This window comes from Doryrhamphus excisus, chromosome 4, assembly GCF_030265055.1.
Source record: "Doryrhamphus excisus isolate RoL2022-K1 chromosome 4, RoL_Dexc_1.0, whole genome shotgun sequence".
NCBI lineage: Eukaryota > Metazoa > Chordata > Actinopteri > Syngnathiformes > Syngnathidae > Doryrhamphus > Doryrhamphus excisus.
The window spans coordinates 3,747,551-3,767,705 of NC_080469.1; the positions used below are offsets into that span (position 1 = coordinate 3,747,551).

The 20,155-nt window shown below is 41.6% G+C and overlaps 1 protein-coding gene across 2 annotated transcripts in view; it reads right to left on the reverse strand.

The window, feature by feature from the left end:
• sema4c (sema domain, immunoglobulin domain (Ig), transmembrane domain (TM) and short cytoplasmic domain, (semaphorin) 4C) overlaps window positions 1–20,155 on the reverse strand; it is a 114,363-nt gene that overhangs the window by 51,662 nt on the left and 42,546 nt on the right. Inside the window, exon 1 of one of the 2 annotated variants that reach the window (XM_058070053.1) lies at window positions 4,820–5,268. The exons of the other annotated variant lie outside the window; for it this stretch is intronic. The gene's annotated coding sequence lies outside the window, so the exon portion shown is untranslated. Of the gene's footprint in view, window positions 1–4,819; window positions 5,269–20,155 lie in introns of those variants that run through there. 2 annotated transcript variants of the gene reach the window in all.

Genomic DNA, 20,155 nt, shown 5'->3' on the forward strand with positions numbered 1-20,155 from the left:
GACAGGACACGGCAGGGTCACAGGTGTGTGCTGGAGCCTATCCCAGCTGACTTTAGGCATGATTGAAAATAGTGATAAAAAGAAATAGTTTTCAAATTAATTAATCATGAATAATCACCATTTTCCTACGGGGGATATATGCCCATTGTTGTTGTATTTTATGGACAGGACACGACAGGGTCACGGGTGTGTGCTGGAGCCTATCCCAGCTGACTTTAGGCATGATTGAAAATTGTAATCAAATGATTAATCACTATTTGCCACTGAGTGAAATATGCCCATTGTTGTATTTTATGAATGGGACATGACAGTGCTGGAGCCTATCCCAGCTGACTTTGGGCGAGAGGCGGGGTACACTCTGGACTGGTGGCCAGCCAATCACAGGGCACATATAGACAAACAACCATTCACACTCACATTCATACCTATGGACAATTTGGAGTCGCCAATTAAGCTAACATGCTAACATAAGATATCCAAGAGGAGATTCGAACCATCCTGATCTCCTGTGGCCAACATGTGAACCACTCGAACGCCGCAATGAATTTCACATTTCCCTCTCTCTCCTTCTCTCTATCTCTGCCTTCAGTTCTCTGTAACTGTGCTGAGAGGTAAAAGAGTGAAGTGGGCATCCTGAAGGCCGGATTAAGTGAAGAGGCATTGTGTAAACACTGGAACAGAATGGATGGAGGATGAGGCGGAAGATGGGGGCACAGGTCTCAATAGAGAATCAAGTATTCTGCAAAGCTTGAAAATGTATTCAACGTCCTCATGAACCTTTTCTTTTACATTTAAAATATGTAGTACATCCTTTTTTAGATAAGGGTTAGCTTAATTTTCAGTATAGTGAGGGAACATAAAACTAAAACATAAAACTGCTTTTGTGTCTTTTTGTGACTTTTCAAATCGAATATCAAAAGTTGTCGATTAATTGGATAATTAATATATCAGTGAATCATCGACTGATCGTTGCAGCTCAAGATTTCACACTCGGCGGCCCTTGAATGCACCATGGTCGTATATTGTGAGATACGCCATGACTCCCCTTCTATCTGTTCACGGCTCATCTTACATTATCATTCGTTAGTGATGGCTACCTATACGTTTTATCCTTTAAACATAAGTGTGTGATGCATTTTAAGAGCGTAAGAGCGAAGGGGAGGGCTCTGGAGTGGAATTTAACAATTACAACCGTCACTTTTTATTGCAAATGTTAATCCAAAATAGAAGAACGTCAATAGCCACGTTTATATGGAGCCAAATATTCCAATTCCATTTGGCACGGCGGCCGAGTGGTAGGCGCGCAGACCTCACAGCTAGGAGACCACGGTTCAATTCCACCCTCGGGCCATCTCTGTGTGGAGTTTGCATGTTCTCCCCGTGGGTTTTCTGCGGGTACTCCGGTTTCCTCCCACATTCCAAAAACATGCTAGGTTAATTGCCGACTCCAAATTGTCCATAGGTATGAATGTGAGTGTGAATGGTTGTTTGTCTATATGTGCCCTGTGATTGTCTGGTTCCCCCGCCTCTCGCCCCAAGACAGCTGGAATAGGCTCCAGCACACCCTACGACCCTTGTGAGGATAAACTTTAGAAAATTAATGAATATATAATACAAGGTTGCACGGTGTTTGAGTGGTTAGCGCGCAGACCTCAAAGCTAGGAGACCAGGGTTCAATTCCACCTTCGGGCCATCTCTGTGTGGAGTTTGCATGTTCTCCCCGTGCAAGCGTGGGTTTTCCGGTTTCCTCCCACATTCCAAAAAAAAACATGCTAGGTTAATTAGCGACTCCAAATTGTCCATAGGTATGAATGTGAGTGTGAATGGTTGTTTGTCTATATGTGCCCTGTGATTGGCTGTGACCACCAGTCCAGGGTGCACGCCGCCTCTCGCCCCAAGACAGCTGGGATAGGCTCCAGCAGTAGAAAATGAATGAATTAATGAATTTACATATTCATATTTGGATATTTATATTGTTATTCCTTGTTTTATTTTTATCCTTTGGGTATCTTTATCTTGGGGTTCCACTAAAATTTAGTTGTATGCAATACAATGACAATAAAGGAGATTCTGGAGGTTCTGGTTCTGATTAATAACAAGCATAGAATGGACTATACATGTAATTGTAGTGTTCCGGTCAGAATGGGATTCATTTATGTTGATAAAAAGAGCAGGTACGTTTATATATCTCAATGCCAATACAATACTAAAATTGCATAATTCATCATCTGGTTCCAATTAGACAACAGTAGAAGGCACTTATAGTCAATCCATGATTCAACTCATTTGAGTCCTTGCGGTATTACGACTGGTCGACCACATTAACGCTGTTTTTGCGTTGCTGCTTCCTCTGAGGTCGTGTAGTGTCACTTCACTGTGCACGGAGCTCCACATCATCTTTAATAATAATTAATAATATTAGTCAGCACACTACAATAGAGATGCACACACGTGTTATGGAGGTAAGAGGAGTACATTTAGCGAGAAGCAGAGTGGGAGCAGTGAACTTTATTCGGTGTACGATTCTGTTTTACACTGCCCTCAACCTCACCGTCATTTTATCCGTGTGTTTTCCTGGCAGCCCCTTTCCTTCCCTTCCCTTCCTCCCACAACGCACACACACACACACACACACACTCCCTGTTGATTGCCGGTCTTTCCTGGCTTTGTCTGACTTTTAACCCCGACCTCTGACCTCATGGCGGGCCGCAGAGCCGGCCTACACATGACTATCATACAACGTATTGTCCATTAACCCACAAACGCCCTGACACACACACACACACACACACACACCTACATACAGACTGATGGACTTAAACGACAACCCCCCCACCCTCTTCCTTCCTCTCTCGCCTCCCTGCAAAACAAACACTTCATCTAGCATCAGCTCTCTTCCTTCCTGCTACCCCTTCCGCTCCCAGCCCCTCCATCTTTTACTGCTTTTGCAGGAGGGAAAACACACAAAAGGCACACAAACTACTCACAAAGGCTTTTTTTTTGTTGACAGGATCAAACAGTTTCACACTTTGGGATGAGAGCAGATCAGGCACTGTTACAAGATGACAACAACTAAGGTTACAGGGTTCCAAAATGGGTCCAGAATGCTGGAGTCTATCCCAGCTGACCCTGGACAGGTCACCAGCCAATCATTCACGCATTCATTTTCTACCGCTTTTTCCTCACGAGGGTCGCGGGGGTGCTGGAGCCTATCCCAGCTGTGAGAGGCGGGGTACACCCTGGACTGGTCGCCAGCCAATCACAGGGCACATATAGACAAACAACCATTCACACTCATATGTTTCTTTATTTATTGATTGATTTAGTTCCGGGCGGCACGGCGGTCGAGTGGTTAGCGCGCAGACCTCACAGCTAGGAGACCAGGGTTCAATTCCACCCTTTTATTCTCCGGGTACTCCGGTTTCCTCCCACATTCCAAAAACATGCTAGGATAATTGGCGACTCCAAATTGTCCATAGGTATGAATGTGAGTGTGAATGGTTGTTTGTCTATATGTGCCCCGTGATTGGCTGGCCAGTGCCCCAAGATAGCTGGGATAGGCTCCAGCACCCCGCGACCCTCGTGAGGAAAAAGCGGTAGAAAATGAATGAATGAATATGTTTATTTATTCATTCATTCATTTTCTCATGAGGGTCGCGGGGGTGCTGGAGCCTATCCCAGCTGTCTTCGTACACCCTGGACTGGTCGCCAGCTAATCACAGGGCACATATAGACAAACAACCATTCACACCGTTTATTTATTTATTTATTTAGTTTCTGCCCAAAGTCTGCTGGGATAGGTTCCAGCATCCACAGCGACCCTTGTGAGGAAAAGCGGTAGAAAATGAATGAATGAATAAACAAACATATGTACAATGTTATTGAGCTTAATGTGAGTGTGAATGTTTTTTTTTTGTCTATATGTGCCCTATGATTGGCTGGTGACCTGTCCAGGGTCAGCTGGGATAGGCTCCAGCATTCTGGAGCCATTTTGCAGCCATGTAACCTTAGTTGTTACCCAAATGACGACAAAGAAATAGAAGGCATAGAAACATAGGATAGAATAGGCATAGAAACTGGATGGATGGAGGTCCACAAATGGCGCTTGGGCCGCACTTTGGGCAACCCTGGTTGATGCATTTCTCCAGGCAAAAGTGTTACAAAACGACCATTTGTATTTGATTAATGAGTAAATTAATCATGAAACAAAACACTTCCTGTCTTTCATTTGTAGTGCGAGGGGCGTTACGGTTCACACCATCTCCGTTGGATGAGCCATTTTACAACATTTAAAAGTCAAAATGGCCGTCTCACTTTTTCTGTTGAATTCACTACGTTTCGCACATACCACATAAACAAAACGGTGCACTTTTCTTCGGTTGGATTAGCATTTTCAGAACATTCTAAACATCAAAAATGGCCCCCACATCCTGGTGGAACAAGTTTGGACACCTTGTCCTAAGTGATTTCAATCCAAGCGTAGACACGCACACCCTGTCTGACAGTTTGTAGCGGTATGCATGGAATATTAATGCATAAAAATATACAGTTGAGTCAGTTGATACGGGTTCAACTCGAGTGCAAAACGACTTTGGATTTAAGAGTACAAAAATATATCATGTTACAGAACTCAGTGAAAAATGGCAGACTTTTTGAGATATGAAGCGAGAAGAGTCAAGGACTGTACTGCTATTAAGACGTGTTTGCGTGTATTAAAATAGCGTGGGTTGTGACGCTATTACGTGCTAATAGTTAGCAAGTGTAACAAGAACCTTTGTATTAAAATACATATGTACAATGCAGATAATAAAACACGTACCTTCACTCGCGACGTGCACCCTTGAACTGCTGTGATCCCTGTGGATTTGTGCAAACTGTTTGTTGCTCTTTCATGTTTACGGCTTTGTGAGTCACTTACAAAGGCATCAAAAGATGATGTGTTTGTGGACATCATGTGATCTATGCTCATCTCGACCGCTTATTACCACGTTTACATATTTTGTTTAGTGACTTGGATATTTCACAGTTTTATTGTAAAATCATTTTGGTCGAGCTTGATTTTTGTAAAGGATCATCGGATTTTGACATCCATTCTAGGTCCGAATTGTAAATTCCGAGGACACTTGAATGTGGCTTGTTGTAGCCAATAATGAGGCTACGGTACATTATCATTAATGTAGTCACTAGTGGTGTCCAGAATTTTTAAGATAGATTAAATATAGATGTAATTATTATCCATCCATCCAGGTAGAATGGTTGTTTCCCAACCGGATGGTTGCTGGTTCGATCCTTAATCCTGATATAATCAGCCGACTTCTTTATACTTTTTAACATCCAGTCTGCATTTTTACTTTTTGGGGGTCGCGGGGGGTGCTGGAGCCTATCCCAGCTTTGTTTGGGCGAGAGGCGGGGTACCACCCTGGACTGGTGGCCAGCCAATCACAGGGCATTATCAGTAAATGTCACAACGTTTCCAATTAACTTGCATTCACTCGTCAGTCTAATTAGCACAAAGTGAGGCCAAACCTAGCCCTGCATCTTCTTCCAACACGATGACTGTCAGAGAACATCTCCAATGGGACTACACATGATGCTGTAGTTACCGTCTTCCCGCAGGAACCAGCTCTTTCATGTTTCCCCCTCGAGAGACTCTGCGGGCCTTCGTGGATTCCCTCCTTTCATCCCTGCTGTGCATCACGCTCGGACAGACGTTCTCGCTTCCTTGTCCCTGTCACGGTCGGCTGGCCAGGCGTGGTCAGCTTATGATTCTTTGATCGCCTCTCTGATCTCCACCGTTATTGCCAGGGGCACCAGCTGATTATAGATTAAATGGATCTGATTTTGCCTCTGACTGCAGGCCAAACACCTGCTCGGGCCTGACAAGGTGATAAAAAAAAGGATGTAAAGGTGGGATGAAAGCCGGGAGAGACTTGACTGGGCAGCTAAATGGACAATATGGCCGTCTTTGCTTACTGGATACGGAAGGAGATCTAATTAGCAATATATGTAGCAAAGTGTTTCTCATACATGAATTTAGTTGTGGCAATGCGCCACAATTACATTTGGAGCGCCACAGGTACACTTTGCACTACATATTTTGTTAATTGCTGGAAACCTCATATTACAAATATACAACATAAGGTGGGCAGAAATATTTCAATATTGAACAAAGCAAAATTTGTTCTCAATCAGAAATCACTCCACACTCTTTATTGTTGCTCTCTGGTTCTACCATATCTTACTTATTGTGTGGAAATATGGGCTAATAACTACAAGAGCAATCTTCACTCGCTAAATGTGCTGCAAAAAAAGGTCAGTAAGGATAATTCATAATGCCGCCTACAGAGAACATATTGACTCCTTATTTCTAAAATCACAAATACTTCAACTTGCTGATATAGTTCATCTTCAAACAGCTAAAATAATGCATAAAACTAAAAATAACCAATTAGCTAAAAATGTCATCCAATACTTCTCTACAAGAGAGGAGAAATATGATCTCAGGGAAGAAGTACATTTGAAACACTTCTATGCTAGGACTACGTTAAAAAGCCATAGCATTTCAGTATGTGGAATCAAACTATGGAATGGATTGAGTAAGGGAATCAAACAATGCACAACGATGAGCCAATTCAAGAAACAATACAAGCAGTTGATGTTTGCTAAATACAAGGATGAAGAGTCTTGAACCCATTATATCATTGGATGGTCGTATCACCTCGTACTTTGGTAAGTGACAAAAAAATAAATAAAAGTAAAATAAAGTAAAAAAAAAACTTAAATTATATTATGAAAGCAGGAAGTGAACAAATGCAACAGTTACTGATTGTAAAAGTACCAGATGGAGGGGTAGGATTCAATAAGCTTTGCTTCTTCCTACTCCTTTTGGACATGTGGAACTGTGAACTGATTATGTGATGCATTCAATTGTAATCTGATGCATGTTCAAATGAAATAAAACCATTACCATTACTATAATTTTGAAGTATACATTTTGACTGGGTCTGACTAGCTTTTGAGTTTTTAGCTCATTATCACAATTATGTTTTTATTTTAACGAGACGTCTTCTTTTACAATATAACCTATGGGTCAATTCTAAACACACAGTTGGTTTCACTTCCCACTCCCACTCCTCATACAGCAGACTGAAAAACCTACTGTACGTGTGTATACCGGCAGAAAATGTGTCCTATTATGGAGAAAGTGAGAAAGCGGCGCAATGGCAAAACACGCCACATGCAATGAAAATATCAACTAAATTATGCAGCAGTTTCAAACCATAAATCAGATTCATGGTGAATTTGAGCTCGGTGCTCAGCTCAGTGCATAAATGAAAGATGTGCCGTGATTTGAGTTGTGCAGATCATGCAATTTAAAGACAGCGAAAACGAGAAAAAAGTGCAGCTTCTGCCTGAGACACTGTTGCTATGTGGATTTAATTCCTGTTAATAATTACTTGTAATCATGGTAATGGTAATGGTTTTATTTCATTTGAACATGCATCAGATTACAATTGAATGCATCACAAAATCAGTTCACAGTTCCACATGTCCAAAAGGACATTTGTTCACTTCCTGCTTTGCTAATATAATTTAAGCTTTTTTTTTTTTTTTTTACTTTATTTTACTTTTATTAAATTTTTTGTAGCTCCTAGCTGTGAGGAAGAAGCAAAGCTTATTAAATCCTACCCCTCCGTCTGGTACTTTTACAATCAGTAACTGTTACATTTGTTCACTTCCTGCTTTCATAATATAATTTAAGTTTATTTTTATTTTTTTTTTACTTTTACATGTTTTATATAGATATGTATTTTCTTTTGGAATAAAAGTGGACTTGTGAATGGCGTATAGAAGGTTTTAGATTCTGTTCCACAGATGGCGCTAATGCACACGAAAGCAGAAGAAGAAGAAGAACACCATGAAGAAGAACGCAGTCTGAACAACTTTCCATTTGAGCGGGTACAAGATACCTCAATCGGATTGTGGAAAGGAATATTCCACCCCTGGGAATCCCATTATATATTCATTCGGATTGGCACTTTTCTTTGGGAATGAGGTGTATACAAAGGTTACATTCTTTCAAATAACCTGAATAGGATTGGAATATTTAGTTCCATGTAAACGTGGCTAGTGACATCTAAGCAGCATAGTCATTGTTGTGAACACATTTCTCTCTGGTGTTTGCAATAACCAACACAGAGTAAAACATAGAGTGAATATTGGTCTTAGAGTCCGCAGATTGACTCAAACTCAAATGTAGGAATGATAGTACCCATCTGTGTCAGTTGGATGCCTAACAAGGCAGCTGTTTACTAGCTTTATGAGGTGATAATATGCCACTGTTATGCGTTTAGTGTTTTGCACCGCTTTAAATGGCCTTGAAAAGCCATTAATGCCGGTTTAACAAACTTAAATCAATGCAAAGCCATTGTTTTCCACCAGTTTCACTTTGAGTGAAGAGATTTTAGTGTTCATGGACGCCTTCAATCAATGGATCTCATCTATTCTGGCGGAGGTCTATTTCATCCAATCACCGCAGCAACTAATCTTGCTCGAGAGTATCTCCGAGGTCTCTTTGGTAGAAAGTGCTGATCAGGATCTCGGAGAGAAGCCTCATAGAAGCGGAGATGGAACAATATTGCTTTAAAAGAGAGTGCACCATCAAACTGCATTGCTTATTAATACAGGAGTTGTCAACACCAGCAAAAAGGCCACCTCAGCATGTGAAAGCCTATACTGTATCTTTCTGTATCGAGGATGTGTGTTAGTTGCTTTAGCACTCAGCTGAGGCTTTTCATCTTTTTATACAGACCGCTGAAGCTGAACGGGAGAACAACACTTGCAACATAAAGTGGTTGTGTTAAAGCAAGCAGATGACTGAGCTGTATTAACTGTACAACAAAGGTGTGCAGACTTTTCCCACTGAGGGCTGCAAAGATGCTAAAGTCCAATGTCAGTCATAATGTTCTGCATAACTAATGCATATTTTGTGGCGGTTATTTAGATTCTTACCATTATTTCCCGTTTTGTACTTTAATTGTGGTCCCTTTGTGGCAGTTGAGGGAACTGCAACTATTGCACAGTTGTGATTAATTTGTTATTCGATGGGAATGGGAGTATCGGCACAGGGATGAGGACTTTGTTTCGATAAAAATATACATAAATATTATTCATTTATTCATTTTCTACCGCTTTTTCCTCACGAGGGTCGACATATAGACAAACAACCATTCACACTCACATTCATACCTATGGACAATTTGGAGTCGCCAATTAACCTAGCATGTTTTTGGAATGTGGGGGGGAAAACCGGAGTACCCGCAGAAAACTCACGAGGAGAACATGCAAACTCCACACAGAGATGGCCGAGGGTGGAATTGAACCCCGGTCTCCTAGCTGTGAGGTCTGCGCGGTAAGCACTCAACCACCGTGCAACCTTGTATTATATATTCATTCATTTTCTACAGTTTATCGTCACAAGGGTCGTAGGGGGTGCTGGAGCCTATCCCAGCTGTCTTGGGGCGAGAGGCGGGGGAACTAGCCAATCACAGGGCACATATAGGCAAACAACCATTCACACTCACATTCATACCTATGGACAATTCGGAGTCGCTAATTAACCTAGCATGTTTTTGGAATGTGGGAGGAAACCGGAGTACCCGCAGAAAACCCACGGGGAGAACATGCAAACTCCACACAGAGATGGCCGAGGGTGGCATTGAACCCTGGTCTCCGAGCTGTGAGGTCTGCGCGTGCAACCTTATATTATATATTCATTCATTTTTTACAGTTTAGGCTGGAGCCTATCCCAGTTGTCTTGGGGTGAGAGGCGGGGTACCAGCCAATCACAGGGCACATATAGACAAACAACCATTCACACTCACATTCATACCTATGGACAATTTGGAGTTGGCAATTAACCTAGCATGTTTTTGGAATGTGGGAGGAAACCGGAGTACCCGGAGAAAACACACGCATGCACGGGGAGAACATGCAAACTCCACACAGAGATGGCCGAGGGTGGAATTGAACCCTGGTCTCCTAGGTGTGAGGTCTGCGCGCTAACCACCCGACCGCTGTCAACTGAAGTTGGTAATACTTAATAATAAAGCATGAAATGTAAAGCACATAGTCAAACATATGCAAGGACTAAGATTGTTAAAGCCCGGGGGTGGCATGGCTCAGGTGCTAGACGGGTTGTATCCCAACCTGAAGGTTGCTGGTTTGAGCCTTTGTCCTCCCATAACCATGTCAAAATGTCCCGGGGTAAGACACCGAACCCCCGGTTGGCCCCGACGTTCTGTCATCAGTGATAATATGGTAGCAGTTTCAAAGCACTTAGACTACCTTGAAGGTAGAAAAGTGACAGTCCATTAAATCTGCGGCACAAATGAGGACAATGCATAATAGAAAATGGATAGCTGGATGAGATTGCTAAGATGAGTTACTTTCATGTCCCGAAATGGACTTATTTCATAACCACTTCTGAGTGAACGCATGGCATTGGTTCACTTGTTGAGTCAGTTTGGTTCCAATGACTATGTTGGTCGGACGCATCAAATAGGCTTCCTATTCTAATAAACCTGCAGTAAAAAATACCATAAATATTCAATTATATTAATTTAAATGACATAATTTCTATATAGGGGCTGCACGGCGGTCGAGTGGTTAGCATGTAGATCTCACAGCTAGGAGACATGGATTCAATTCCACCCTCGTTTGCATGTTTTCCCGGTGCATGCATGGGTTTTCTCCGGGTACTCCGGTTTCCTCCCACATTCCAAAAACATGCTAGGTTAATTGGCGACTCCAAATTGTCCATAGGTATGAATGTGAGTGTGAATGGTTGTTTGCACCCCCACGACCCTCGTGAGGATAAGCTGTAGAAAATGAATGAATGAATGAATGAATTACTTTAAATGACATAATTTCAATATAGGAGCTGCACGGCGTTCGAGTGGTTAGCGCGTAGACCTCACAGCTAGGAGACCTGGGTTCAATTCCACCCTCGTTTGCATGTTTTCCCTGTGCATACGTGGGTTTTCTCCGGGTACTCCGGTTTCCTCCCACATTCCAAAAACATGCTAGGTTAATTGGCAACTCCAAATTGTCCATAGGTATGAATGTGAGTGTGAATGGTTGTTTGTCTAGTATAGTATGTGCCCTGTGATTGGCTCGCCACCAGTCCAGGGTGTACCCCGCCTCTCGCCTGATGACAGCTGGGATAGGCTCCAGCACCCCCACGACCCTTGTGAGGATAAGCGGTACAACACATGATCTGTCCACAGATGGACTACAAGCTCCCAAAGTGCTCGGACATCAAAACCTTTTGGATGAACTCGAGCTACCGAGCCCCCGGGCGCTCTTGTCCCTCGACAAAATGCTGCAAACGGTTCTTCAGTAGCTGATGTTGGAACCAACAAATCAAATAAATTCCCCCTCCAGGCCAGCTTCAGACACAAAAAAAATATATATCCGATTGTATTTCAGCACTGATTAAAAAGTATTCTCTGCTGTATGCCTTCGTGCTGCAATCATCTCTGAATAATAGAAACAGTTGTATTGATGCCTGTAGGCACCCAATGCACCGTCTCGCTTTGGAACAACAACTGTAGGGTGTGAATCTGAAAACACAACCACGCACATTGTATATCCCTCGCTCTGGCAGCAGTCACTGTACGTTCTTACTTGGTGAAGCCGCCCACTATGCTCCTCGGGGGGCTAATTGTCCAGTACCTCTTTTACACTCCCTGTTCTTAACCATCTCCTTAGTGTTTTTGCTTTGAGCATTTATGTTGAAAGGGCTCAGGAGGTCATGCTGAGCCCGGAGCCTTTAGAGCCCAGTCAGGTGCCGTGGGGCCAAAAAGGTTACACCGAGATGGACAGAAGGGACAAAAACACACCTCAACAGCAGGCAGATAAGGAAGATGAAGGGATCCCATTAAGAAGAACAGAAAGGGAATGTGAGGACCAACTGCGGTGTAGCACGGGATGACTTGAAGTGACTTTGTGGTCTTCTACTGGAGTTAAAAAGTGTTTCTATTCACGGTTTTGAAAGGCAGCCATTGATACGATTTACGGTGGTGGTGAAGTGGTGCTGACGATACGGTCACCAGTCAATCACAGGACACATACAGACAAACAAGTCATATTTACACAAACCTTAGTTAGCGTCATTAATTTGTTCCAGAAGGTCCAACTCTAACCAAAACAGATGTCCTAACCAAATTTAATCTACTCATAGGAAATAATGTAAATCCAATTAATCCATCCCAGAAATCCAAAAATTTATTGTGTGACTGCTAAATAAGCCACCGTACAAATAAAGTTGCCAATGCAAACAATTGTATGACGATGGTGAGAAACACTATTGAATTCAGAAAACATTTTATTGCAAAGTACAAAGGTGGCGCATCAACGATAAGTACCATCCAGGCAAAGACAGAGGCTAATGGTATAGAAAATATATGCCATATGTGCCATATTGTACAATAACCATCCAACTCTAACCAAAACAGATCCTAACCAGTCCTAATCAAATCTAATCTACTCATAGGAAATAATGTAAATCCAATTAATCCATCCCAAAAATCCAAAAATTTATTGTGTGACTGCTAAATAAGCCATCGTACAAATAAAGTTGCCAATGCAAACAATTGTATGAAGATCATGAGAAACACTATTGAATTCAGAAAACATTTTATTGCAAAGTACGAACTCTAACCAAAACAGATCCTAACCAGTCCTAACCAAATCTAATCTACTCATAGGAAATAATGTAAATCCAATTAATGCATCCCAGAAATCCAAAAATGTTAAAAATTGTTTTACAATTATTGTTTTACATGCAAAAAATTTAATTAAAATTGCATATCGTCATACAAACGATGTTAGAAAATATATAAGGAACATAGATGGTCACACGCAGTGTATTCATAACAGGACAAGACACATGCCATATTGTACAATAACCATAAAATGTATGCAAATTTTAGTGTAGATTTTCATTGTAAACCTAAAAAACATGCAAACCGGGACAAACGCTAACCAAGGTTCCACTGTATAGACAATTCAGAATCTCCAATTAACCTGCATGTTAATTGATGTGAACATGCATACTCCACCAGAGATGTTTCAACACACATTTGAACCCGGAGATTGTAACTAACTAAACTCCCCAGTTTTCATGTGATTCACTTTTCAATGACAATTTCAGCCAACATTTTTGTACACCGTTTCAGTTACAATATGCCAGGTACTGTATCAGTGTCAATACAAAAAAAATTAAAACTTTACTGTCCATGCATTTTTTATTGCGTGTGACTGCTAAATAAGCCACCGTACAAATAAAGTTGCCAATGCAAACAATTGTATGAAGATGGTGAGAAACACTATTGAATTCAGAAAAAATTTTATTGCAAAGTACGAAGGTGGCGCATCAACGATAAGTATCTTCCAGGCAAAGACAGAGGCTAATGGTATAGAAAATATATGCCATATCTGCCATATTGTACAATAACCATAAAATGTATGCATATTTTTGTGTAGATTTTCAGTGTAAACCTAAAAACATGCAAACCGGGACAGACGCTAACCAAGGTTCCACTGTATAGACAATTCAGAATCTCCAATTAACCTGCATGTTTTGGAGCTGTAAGCACGGTGTGAACATGCATACACACATTTGAACCCGGAGATTGTAACTATGAGGCAGATGTGTTGACCCCCAGTCCACTGTGCTGCAATTACAGTCAAACTGGTTTTCAAACTCCCCAGTTTTCACATGATTCGCTTTTCAATGGCAATTTTAGCCAACATTTTTGTACACCGTTTCAGTTATCGTACAATATGGCATGTACTGTATCAGTGTAAAAAAAAAAAAAAAACTTCACTGTCCATGCATTTTTTATTGTGTGTGACTGCTAAATAAGCCACAGTACAAACAAAGTTGCCAATGCAAACAATTGTATGAAGATGCTGAGAAACACTATTGAATTCAGAAAACATTTTATTGCAAAGTACGAAGGTGGCGCATGGTAACCACGAAACAATGATGTTGAGACGATGGTGTTGGTGTGGATCCCGTCCTCCAAGGTAAACGTGATGATAAATGTTAATTTAGCCCTTTCATATAAAGTTGTTTTGCATTGTTTTTGTTCTCTATCAATGTATTTTTTCTTAATTGTTGGTGTCTGGAATTAATTAATTGGATTTACATAATTTCCCAAGGGAAAAATTGCTTCGGTTTTCCCCTATTTTAGCTTTTGGCAGATGAATTACTAATAAAAACCGAGGTAAGACTGTATATTTTATACTATGTAGTCATCTGCTGTTTTATTTTGCAATGATTCCATAGAGTATTGTAGGATCTCCGTATGTGCTTTTCCATATACTGGACTGTACACAACCACAATATCTAACCCTTCACTATATAAATAAACATGCTCTGCATCCACACCGACTGCTGCATTCCTGCTCCGGCACCCTACCACCACATTTAACGCCACTTCTCAAAAAGCCTCCCGTATTAGCATTTAGATGCATCGGAATTTGGAATGTTTCTCTCTCAACGTTCATTTTTGTGCATGTATCTCAGACTCAGCTGTAGCAGCATGAGCAAAGATTGATTTCAGTATATCACACAGACCGAGCCGCCGCAACAGCGTAGCCTTTTTTTCCAGCTTGGGTCCAACAATGGGTCGCGGGTCAGGCTGTAAGCCATTTTATTGACTGAAATGCTGCCACACAATTTCTGATTCTGACAAAAAATATATAGCTGGAATTGAAAAAACAAATGATCGGCATGCAGTCAGAAAAGAAGATAGCATAACATATAAAGCATTCTACTTTGCTTTGGTTTCGATTTTCTACAAGAAAAGCTCTGATAAAACATTCCACTGTTCTCAAATATCTTACTTTTTTATTTTTCTACACAAAATAAGATGAAAAATAAATAAACAAATCAAGAATAAAGAAAATCAATCAATCAGTAATAAATAATAATAATAATAATAATAATAATAATAATAATAATAATAATAATAATAATAATAATAATTATTATTATTATAATAAAACGGCAAATAATAAAAACTTAAGAAACCACATATAGTTGGTGGGTAGACAAATTATTTTTTTCAGATTAAAATGAACAAAGCATTATTAGAGCCCTGTAGACATGACAAAATACGACTATAGTCACATTTATACTCTTTTTATTTACAACATATTGCGCAACTGCAGGGTCTTGAGACACATGCTAACTCGCAAACTAGAGAGCTAGCGACCTAAACGGTAGCCTCCAAGTTATTTCCTTTAAACTTAAAAAAAGCCAAAAACTTACCACTTCCACACGGATAGGGAGGATAACTATTAACAGTTATTTAACCTTTAACATGAACATTAATCAAACGTAATAATTTTTTTTTTCTGGGTACATGATACCATACAGGGGCGGCACGGTGGTCTAGTGGTTAGCGCGCAGACCTCACAGCTAGGAGACCAGGGTTGAATTCCACCCTCGGGCATCTCTGTGTGGAGTTTGCATGTTCTCCCCGTGCATGCGTGGGTTTTCTCCGGGTACTCCGGTTTCCTCCCACATTCCAAAAACATGCTAGGTTAATTGGCCACTCCAAATTGAATGTGAGTGTGAATGGTTGTTTGTATATATGTGCCCTGTGATTGGCTGGCGACCAGTCCAGGGTGTACCCCGCCTCTCGCCCGAAGAGGCCCGAAGATGAATGAATGAATGAAGCTTAGATAAAATGGAAAAGGAAAATAGCAACATGTCTTTCAGCTGCCCTAAAGCAAGGCACTCAAAAAAAACAATGAAAGTCATGAGTTTGTAAAAGTCAGCCTTTCCACGAGTCCAGAATTAGCAGACTGCGGTTACATCGGGTAGGAAAGATGCAAACAATGCAACGCAGGTCAATTCAGGGAGAAACTCAGCACACTCAGCAAAGAAAAACTACTAAAAGCAACTAGATTGAATTAAACACGTGGAATTGCCCTAAGTCGCCATTGTACGAAGACGTTTTTGAACAAAGGTGGAAGAAATCCTTTGGTAGTGTTTTTAACCGGGTCTATTAGAGTCGTATTGGGGGCCCATTAGGAGGGAAAGGCGATATGCCAACCATAAGCATCTCTCCTCCAGACTCAGCTTCGCATTAACCACTACCTGCGCTCTACTGTGTAACACACACTTTCTAACACACACGTTGATCAATAACAATATGGAGGTAGGGAGAGAGCGTCTGGGATAGAGAAGTAGGAGGGAAAAGCGGTGCAGGTTTATGGGAAGATAAACTGGGATCGATAGAGAGGCAAGGACAAGGGTGGAAGAATGCCTGATGCAGCCAGTTGACACCCGCCTTCTTCATCAAATTTGATGGAGTGTGTGTGCGGTTAAGGGCACTTTCGTTGGCATGATCTGTTGCTTCATGCCAGACCCCCAAAGTGTGGAATTTCTTTTCTCCCTTTGCCAACGTGAGCGTTCTCTCGGTACTTGCTGCACCATATTTCATCAAATTTTATTTCTAAGACCGGTCTAATTTGTTGGTAGTGTCATGGTTGATAAGGCTGTGATTGACAGGCAGCCAATCGAGTATGTGTCCACTTTTTGACAGTCATCGAAATACATGGCCGATTTCGTTTCTCAAAATCGGTTAGTGGTGTAGTGTTGTTAACATTCCTGTTAAATACAGAGTAAAATCCAAAATAAAAGGATGGTATTATTAATCTGAGCTGCACGGCGGATGAGTGTTTAGCACGCAGGCCACACAGCTGGGAGACCAGAGTTCAAGTTCAGAGTTCACCCTCGTCCATCTCTGGGATGGTATCGTCAAAAAAATGCCTTGCTAATTGATAGATTACACCTGAATACTAACAGTGGCAGCAGTGGTGTTCAAGATACTGCTGTAAGTGACAATGATGATGATTGGGTTTGCTTGAGAGATGAGGAAAAGTACCGTATTTTCCGGACTATACGTTGCATTTTTTTCATAGGTTGGCTGTTCCTGTGACTTATACTCCAGAGCGACTTATAAATGAAAAAGAAAATTAATGTCACATAAACACTGGACACCTTTTGTGTTCATGTTTATTTTTTGTGTAGCCGAATAAGCATTATGTTAGCATATCTTACACCCATTCAGCCTGTTCTCTATTCTTTTATTGTTAGAACTTGCCTTCCAAGAGGATGTAATGTAATGTGTTTTGGTCAAGTAGTTTGTAAAATAAATTACCCGCAAAAAATGAACTTATACTCCAGTACGACTTATGTATGTTGTTTTCTACCTAATTATGCTTTTTTGGCATTGTGCGACTTATACTCCGGAGCGACTTATAGTCCAGAAAATACGGTATTACAAGTGGATCAGACATTTTCATGGGCTGAAGAATCTGCCAAATTCAGAACCTGGTTATGTCATAATATGCAAATTAGATGCATCATACTATGCACATTAGATGAGTGAATTTACTCCCATCATAAACTTTGGGTCATATTGATGATTTTTGTAATTTATCTATAATTACTTTCAATCTACAAGCTTTTGAAATAGTAATTTTTGTTTGTTTCTTTCGGCTTTTTCCTGATTTTGTAATGTCAAAACTGAAAAAAAATTCTTATTGCTTAATTGTGAAGTGCTGGGATTGACCGTATGACTTTTTGATCTTCCTTCTTGTGTGCGCGTGCCCCCCCCCCCCCCCCCCCAAAAGCTTCAGTTGCAATGGAACCCGGCCCAAATTGCATGAGCAAGAGTAAAAGGGTAAAAGGAAATGAAGAATTACGTTCCGAAAATAAAGACCACATGGTTATTGAAAGTAAACGTTGCTGTATGACATGATTGTACACAGTTGTGGTGGAGTTGGGATTGTGACAAGCTGTATAAGGATGGGGGGGTGTGGGTGGGGGGGGTTATGTCGGCACACATTTAATCTGCTCCTTCCTGACAAGTGTCATGCTGTTCTGATGTATATAACCTCCACCATCCTTCTTGCATTCCCTTCACCCTCCATTTCTTTCCCTATCTCATCCCCTGCCATGCCTTTCCCCCCTTTCCTCTCCCCCATCCAAGCCTGTTTTGTTCACTCAAGTTCTATGATAGTATCCTGTCAGAGCAGACCTGGACAATCACTATCCATACAAAATATGAGAGACAGAAAAGACAGATCCACAATTGTCAGAGCCGGCAAGAGATAAGTACGTTAGCATTCAGCAAACGGTTGCTAAAATATTACCCGAGGCTCTTCTCCAACACCTCTTCTTGCGCCAACATGTATGTGTTTCTTGTTCTTTGTATATATAAATAAATAACAATATATACCAGTAAAAAATTTATCAAAACGACAATCATCCTATGCCTAAGCATCCTGGATAAAAACGACTTTTTTTTTTTACTTACTTTACTAAACTCTGCCGTAACTCCATCCTACCCCATCCAGCCAACAAGGGATCGTAAATAAGAGCGGCATTCATCACAAGCATCACCCATACACAGAGCCATATCTCCAAACATCCAGTATGCTGCTTTGACAAGGACATAGGTTTGATGTCTGTGCCGATCGTAAATAATAAACATACACTTCTACTCTCAGGGTTGGGCCTATTTTATGTTTAAAAGTGCCGCTCCCTCTCCACTATAAGCAATCAATAACAGAATCAACAAACACCTCGGTGCTTTTGCTGTATAGGATATAGGAGTAGAAAATGGATGGATTAGTCTGAAATGAGCCTTTAAATATTAAAAAGGTATAATCGGAGCACTGAAGAATATAATAACATCTAGCCAACGCAAAGTTAAAGATTTAAAACTTTTAAATCTCTCAAATACTGTTCACAAATCTGTCTAAATCTGTTAGTGAGTATTACCAGCTTCCAGGAATTGTGTAGAGATGCTTGCAACACGGGACCATGCATTATTGCTTTGCAACAAGAGGTGATGCTTGAGGATAAATGACAACAATGGGCTCGCATCACAGTATCTCTGTACATTGAAAATGCCATCAATACAGTAACATGTACTACATACCTGTGTAGTCTATGATCCATGGTGGCAGTGGGGTTATGTTATGGACACAAAACACAAGGGGTCTTTTGCTGTATTGATGGCAATTGGAAAATAGCAAGCATGTTTGAGATAAGGCTGCACGGTGGTCGAGTGGTTAGCACGCACTCCTCACAGCTCAGAGAGCAGGGTTCAATTCCAGCCTCGGCTGTCTCTGTGTGGAGTTTGCATGTTCTCCCCCGTGCATGCGTGGGTTTTCTCCGGGTACTCCGGTTTCCTCCCACATTCCAAAAACATGCTAGGTTAATTGGTGACTCCAAATTGTCCATAGGTATGAATGTGAGTGTGAATGGTTGTTTGTCTATATGTGCCCTGTGATTGGCTGGCCACCAGTGCCCCCTCTCGCGACCCTCGTGAGGAGAAGCGGTAGAAAATGAATGAATGAATGAAAAATTAAAAATGCAGACTGGATGTTAAAAAGTATAAAGAAGTCGACTGATTATAGCAGGATTAAGGATCAAACCAGCAACCATCCGGTTGGGATGGTTGGGATGGATCGAACCAGCAACCATCCGGTTGGGATGGTTAGGATGGATCGAACCAGCAACCATCCGGTTGGAATGGATCGAACCAGCAACCATCCGGTTGGGATGGATCGAACCAGCAACCATTCGGTTGGGATGGATCGAACCAGCAACCATCTGGTTGGGATGGATCGAACCAGCAACCATCCGGTTGGGATGGATCGAACCAGCAACCATCCGGTTGGGATGGATCGAACCAGCAACCATCCGGTTGGGATGGTTGTGGGATGGATCGAACCAGCAACCATCCGGTTGGGATGGATCGAACCAGCAACCACCCGGTTGGGATGGCTGTGGGGTGGATCGAACCAGCAACTATCCGGTTTGGATGGTTGTGGGATGGATCGAACCAGCAACCAACCGGTTGGGATGGATCGAACAAGCAACCATCCGGTTGGGATGGATCGAACCAGCAACCATCCAGTTGGGATGGATCGAACCAGCAACCATCCGGTTGGGATGGATCGAACAAGCAACCATCCGGTTGGGATGGATCGAACCAGCAACCATCCAGTTGGGATGGATCGAACCAGCAACCATCCGGTTGGGATGGATCGAACCAGC